This window comes from Micropterus dolomieu, linkage group LG01, assembly GCF_021292245.1.
Source record: "Micropterus dolomieu isolate WLL.071019.BEF.003 ecotype Adirondacks linkage group LG01, ASM2129224v1, whole genome shotgun sequence".
NCBI lineage: Eukaryota > Metazoa > Chordata > Actinopteri > Centrarchiformes > Centrarchidae > Micropterus > Micropterus dolomieu.
In genome coordinates this window covers 13891080-13897849 of record NC_060150.1, presented here as the reverse complement: position 1 = coordinate 13897849, position 6770 = coordinate 13891080, and the positions used below count along the sequence as shown (strand labels likewise).

Here is a 6770-nt window from a genome sequence, read left to right as displayed (position 1 = left end):
AAATGTATATAGATAATTCAGGATTTGGCTTCATAAGCACACCTCAAGTCTTATGTTAGAAGATCGCAAACTCACCTCAAAGTCAGAGTCCACACTTGCGTCCGTGCCATCACTGTCTCTGTCCGTGTGCTCATCAAGAGACTGCTGTGTAAGAGGAGAGACAATGGTTAGATAATAGTTCACAGTCAAGCGTAATCTTAATCTGAATTTGAACGTTCCTAGTGGGTAGACTACACCACCGCTCTAAAGCCAAGTTATTAACATGTCATATCTTGTTTATTAAATAGGTACTAAATACTAAGAATGACAAGGTGTGGTTCTTCAGGGGGTGCAGGACTGTCTTGGCCAGATGTAGTGACTTCCTGGAGTTTTGTTGTCACTGCAAGGTTACATTGTAACCAGACTTAAGACAAAAACATGTAATTAGTGAGCATTAAAGGTTCTGGTAAGTGGAATTTTTTTACCTGGACAAAGCCAGGTCAGCTGTTTCCCCCTGTTTCCAGTCCTTATGCTAAGCTAAGCTAAATGCCTGCTGGAAGTAGCTTCATATTTAGAGTAGATACATTAAAGTGGTATCAATCTTCACATCTAACTCGACAAGAATGAAGAAACTATTACTATTGAATGAGTACTAAGGTTTGAGGTACCATACACACATTTAATGATAATGCTGCACATTGTGTAGACTGCTAATGCAGCGTTGTATGTGGTGGTCTGATACATACATATATATATATATATATTTTTTTTTTTTACTGCCGGAATGTAGTTGATAGATTGAAGCAGGTATGTGATTAGGGAATAAAGCTATCAGCAGAAGGGCAGGTCGCACACACTGACACATATATGCACAGGCTAAAGGCATATGAAAACACGATTGAGACAAAAAAAAAAGTCACCCTTTCCAAGAGGTGACTTTGAATTTCATGATGACGCAATATTGTCCAAACGTAAGTCTGTTTCCACCATTAAACGCTGTGAATTAATCAGTGTGTTTTAGTACCTTTTGTCGTCTGGAAATTTGGAAATCCTCAAGCTGAGAAGCACCTGATTTAGCTGCATTTTGCTGGAAGATGTGCGAAGAACCCTATTTCTACTACACAGGACGCTACTTTGAAAGATGGGGATTTCACAACCTAATGTTTTCAATTTTTATAAAGAATTTGGATTTGATCTGTGGTTCTGCATTAATGTAGCTAAATCTGTGATTCTTGAATTGATTTTCAAATACGTATCTGTATAAGATATATCCAAATGATGTATACAGTATATTCCCAATGTAATAATACATTGTAGCATAGTAGCAGAGTCTGTACTCCTGACCTACGGGAGACATGAAGTCATCTTGTGTTAGGAAGGGATGATGTTTGTACATCATATTACAAAAACTTTCAAGTTTGGATGAAATGCTGAAAAAATATTATGTGGGGTGACGGTGAGAGTGAGTAAGCACAGAGGAGAAGAGAAAAGAAACTGAGACTGCAGAACAGAAAACACAGCAGCTCAAAGTACTCTTCACTCAGAAGCTTGTCTCTGTCTCCTTTCCTCTCCGCCCCTTCCCATTCTCTCGGGTGGTTATTATTGTTAATCATCTTATTACTGAAGCCAGAGTGAATACCAGGTTCTGGGCCAGATGAAAGGTCAGCCGCTGAGCTCTGCAGACACCAAGCCGTCAACAGATCAAAGCAGATGCTCTCTGATGATCCTACACCATGTCGCTTTGATACTGTAGCACACAAAGAAAGTAGCCTTGGCTAGATGACAAAGTTTGATCGCACTTCAACTGATACCTTTACCCTTTCCTTTCAAAGTCATGCAGTGTGCTGTCTTGATAATACATCTCTTTATGAGCCGATGTTTTGTGGTGCATGGGCAGGTCGATGCACCACACTCACCTTGTTGTTATGAGAGGGGTCCTGAAATATACAATTCTGAAAGATTGTAAAGCTCTTTGTGTTTGTGGCTTTTGAAGGCAGCACTGTAATTACATGTGGAAGTCAGGGGCGGATCCAGATTATTTTCAAGCGAGGGGAACATGGGGCAACCACGACCTCTCTCTGAAGCATTTTGACTAATGGTGTAAATACACTACTACAATACAGTTACACAGTGTATTTATGTTGTTTATGCTCACAGGTCCCCGGCTAAGTGCCGCTACTTTGGAGTAAGTGAGAGGGTCACCTCCCTATGCCTAGATATGCCGAGATATCTTCAACTCATACTTCGGCGGAGTATTTCTAGGATCCCTGTGGAGGTTGGGGGCATTGAACCTGAGTGGGCAATGTTCAAAGCTTCCATTGCTGTAGCTTCGGTGGGGAGCTTTGGTCTCAAGGTGCCTCAAGGGGTGGTAACCCTCGACCACAGTGGTGGACACCGGTGGTCAGGAAAGCCGTCAGACTGAAGAAGGAGGCATTCCGGGATATGTTATCATGAAGGACTGCGGAGACAGTCGCAAGGTACCGACGGCAGCCTCTGCCGTGAAAGAGGCAAAGCAGTGGGTCTGGGAGAATTTCAGAGAAGCCATGGAGAAGGACTTTTGGTCGGCACCAAGGTGATTCTGGAAAACCGTCCAGCTCCCCTGACCACCTCAGGGGAAGGAAACGGGGAAACATCCAAGCTGTGTACAGTTAGGACACTGTTGGCCTCTACTGAGGAGGTAATTGTGCGATGGAAGGAACACTTTGAGGAACTGCTCAATCCCACTAACAGCCTTCTACGGTAGAGGCAGAGCTGGAGGCTGATGGGAGATAATCATCAATTTCCCTGGTGGAAGTCACTGAGATAGTCAAACAACTCCACAGTGGCAAAGCCCAGGGGAAACTCATTCCAGCAGCATATTTTATGAATATGAATAGCCCAGCAGTAAAATTGGAAGTTCGGTAGAGTGAGACCACCATCAGACTTACATTGCTGAAATAATGACTTACGGACCCATGGAAACTTAGCACCGCATATAAAGGAACTTATCATTTTGTCTAAGGAGTCAAAGAAATATTTAGGTAGGAATAGAGGAATTAACTGAAACAAAAAAAGAAATTTAGGTAAAACATTCATTTTAATAATATTGATCTTTCCAATAAGAGAAAGAGGTAGATTTTTCCATCTCTGGAGGTCGGATTTAATTTTGGCTACAAGTGGGAAAAAGTTTGCTCTAGTGGAAAATATTCGGAGCGGATGTCATTGAACACAAGCTTGTGGTGATGTATATAATAATCTCACCCAATTTATAAATTTATCCCCAAAGAGAAATTTTTCTACCCTGTCGAATGCCTTCTCAGCATCTAATAATATCACAAGCTCAGGTAAATCTGTCGTTTGCGCTGAATAAATTATGTTTATTAGAGTACGAGTGTTATAAAATAAATGGCGTCCTTTAATAAAGCCATTCTGATCTTCAGAAATAATACTAGGCAAAACCCTTTCCAAACAGTGGGCAATAGTCTTAACCAATACCTTTACATCCACATTTAGTAAGGAAAGAGGTCTATTAGAGCCACAGGAGGTAGGATCCTTGTCAGTCTTCAAGAGAAGAGATACTGATGCTTAAGTGTGGGAGGCAGTAAACCGTTTTGCAAAGACTCATTATACATGTGCAAAAGTAAAGGGGCCGATTTATCACTGAATTTCTTAAGAAACTCTACTGTAAATCCATCTGGACCAGGGGCTTTATTTGACTTCATTGCTTTGATATATTTGTTTTTTTCTCAGTTTTTTTTTTGTTTATGGCTTCATTGCTGAAACATGTATTACCTATGACACAATCTCCTTCTTTCGGTCATGACCCAGCCTTCATCACCATAGTTGAGTGTTGGGACGAAAATTGACCGTTAGATCGAGAGCTTTGCCTTCCGGCTCAGCTATCTGTTCATCACAACAGTGCAGTAGAGCAAATGCAATACCGCCCCTGCTGCTCCCGCTCCATTGTCCCCATCTTTGTGAGGTCGGCTTAGTCTGTAAGTTTCGTTTCTGTCGTCAGATTGAAGTAGAGAAGAAGAGTTTGCTTTGGCGGAGGCGATCTTTATCGGCCTCTGCTGGCGATAAGTAGGAGCTACACAGACAGGTAGCTGTAGGATGTTCTGTTCTCAAGCTGTCGCCTGTAAAGCATGGGAGTGCTTTTGGTCAAATATATTGACTGTTTTTATCAATATTTCAATGTTTTGGAAGCTTTATGTTATTTGGAACGTGGTTGTATGGAAAAAAGAAGAAGAAGAAGAAATAATGTTTTGAAGATAACTTCCAATAAAAGTGAACATATAAACAGTAAATATGGCCAAAACATGGAACTTCGTCTGGTATATTTTTTAAGATTGTGTAATAACCCTTTTTGATTTATTGCATTAAAATATAGGTTTTTTTACCAGGCAAGGATGAAAATATCATATTTTTTCTGTATTTCATCTCTCTGTACTGGTAAAATAAATATGTTAATGTACAATGGATTTATATTCCTTAGCTTCTGACCTTTCAAAGGAGACCAGAATTATGGATCTAGGCCTAATGGTTGAGGAGATATTACTGATTTATTTTGGGTATGTTATTTTAGGCGTTTTTCCTGGAAATAGGTGCCAGGGTCCACTTGGGGTAAGAGCCATTCGTACTGTTTCTGGACAGCAAGAAAGGGTTCTTGCTGTCTGACATCCTCTATATCTGCCCTCATATACTCCTCTCTTCCAACCAAAATCTTGCTGTATGTGGTCCTTAACACTTAATCAATTAAGGAAACATTTCAAATTTGTAACACCATCTCCAGTTCATTTATTCCCTCCCTCATCTCTTGATTCTACTTTTTTAATATGGCATAACAAAGGTATACGTTGTTGCTGATTTATAATCTGATTTTTTTTTTACCAATGTGTCATCATTGTATGGATTACCTGTGAACCATTTCTTTAACCTTTAAGTTCGTCGCTTTGTTTCCAAAAGTTTTTCAAATTTTCCTCAACAACCATGTGATAGATTGCTTGACTTTAAGCCACAACAAAGAGGGATTGTCTCAGAAATTTATAATGGATAATGGATCTTTGCAACTATAAAAACTCCAAAACAAAGACTGCTTGGGAGGAGGAACTGGGACAACAATTCAGTGAGGAGTGGTGGCAAGAAGTCATTGATAGACTAAGTAATGTGTCATCTTGTGCACATCTTGTACTGACTCACTTCAAGATTCTCCACAGGTACATTTTTCCAAAGCAAGATTATCTGCTATTTTCCCAGGAGTAGAGGATAAGTGTGAAAGATGTCTGAACCCACATTGTCAACATTGCCGCACAGTCGTGGATTCACGTCAAGGATGGTGCGGTCAGTAATGAGTAACGCAGCATTACTTGCCTTAGTAACTAGTAATAATATTGTTCTGTTCAAAGTGATGGAAAGGCCAAAGTGTGGAGAAAGAAAGGAGCTGTTTATGATCCGAAGCATACAAGCTCATCTGTGGAGCATGGTGGAGGTAATATCATGGCTTGGGCGTGCATGGCTGCTTCTGGAACAGGCTCATTAATATTTATTGATGATGTAACTGATGATGGTAGTAGCAAAATTAATTCAGAAGTGGACAGAAACATTTTGTCTGCCAAATTAAGGAGAAATGCATTGAAACTAATCGGGAGGAAGTTTATCATGCAGCAGGACAATGACCCAAAGCACACTGCCAACAAAACAAAGGACTTCATCAGGAGAAAAAGTGGAAGGTTTTAGACTGGCCAAGTCAATCACCTGACCTTAACCAATAGAGCATGCATTTCACCTCCTAAAGATGAGACTGAAGGGAGAAACGCCCCGAAACAAGAACTGAAAGAAGCTGCAGTAAAAGCCTGGAATAGCTTCACAAATGAAGAATGCAACAGTTTGGTGATGTCGATGGGTCGCAGGCTTGAGGCAGTTATTGCAAGCAAGGGTTATGCCACCAAATATTAAATGTTATTTACTTTAATATCATTTGTTCCATTACTTTTGCTCACCTAAGAATGCTGTGGTCTAACAAAAACGGTCATATGTCCTGAGTTGTTTAGCACATCGAGATGTGAATACCAGGAAATGAAAGCTGAAATTCTGAACTCTGAACACTAAATTGTCTCATACTCATCTTTTGATCTTAAACCCAAATGTCTTCAGTGAACAACAAAAACAAAGGAATTTGCCTCCAATACTTTTGGAGGGGACTGTACATTGCGTGAAAGAGCACAAATTTCCCTACATTTTGAGGCAAAAATAATGTATGCAGAGTGTAAAATTGTGGCAATAAAATCAAGCTGAAGAAACATTTAAGAAGAGTTTCCAGTTCCTCTGTACTCATGTGATGACACCCAATATGAACATTCTGTCCACATTCATGCAAAAATCTTAGAAGCTCCAAAAATTGCGTGAAACTTAAACAAAAACGAGTATAATTGAAATGAAAAAGTGTGAAAACCTGTCAATTTTGAACATTCTGTCCATTCATTTGAATGAGGAAAATTTCCCTCAAAATGTTGAATATTTTGGGAAAAAACTATAGCAATAATGTCTTAATTGAGCTGAACTGAAATGTGGCAAGTTGTTAAGTTGCTAAAAAAACAAAATGGAAGTATATTAATAAAGAGCAAGAAGAACAAAGGTTGTGAATGCTGGCTCACTGTCATGCACAGGAAACTTGTTATATATTATTGTGCTCAAAATGTCTGCTTTCAAAAAGGCCTATTCCTTATTTATCTGGGTCTCACAAAGGAAGCCTGAGGTGAAGCCTCAGTCTAACTCATACGTCTTGCTTCCCTGTCTGAGCCTCTGAACGCTAC

At 39.8% G+C, this 6770-nt stretch overlaps 1 long non-coding RNA gene across 1 annotated transcript in view; it reads right to left on the bottom strand.

Moving 5' to 3' along the window:
• LOC123981453 overlaps positions 1-146 on the bottom strand; it is a 769-nt gene extending 623 nt beyond the window's left edge. Inside the window, exon 1 of the long non-coding RNA XR_006827771.1 lies at positions 76-146. This is a non-coding gene — a long non-coding RNA (uncharacterized LOC123981453). The remainder of the gene's footprint in view (positions 1-75) is intronic.
• Positions 147-6770: the final 6624 nt, after the last annotated feature.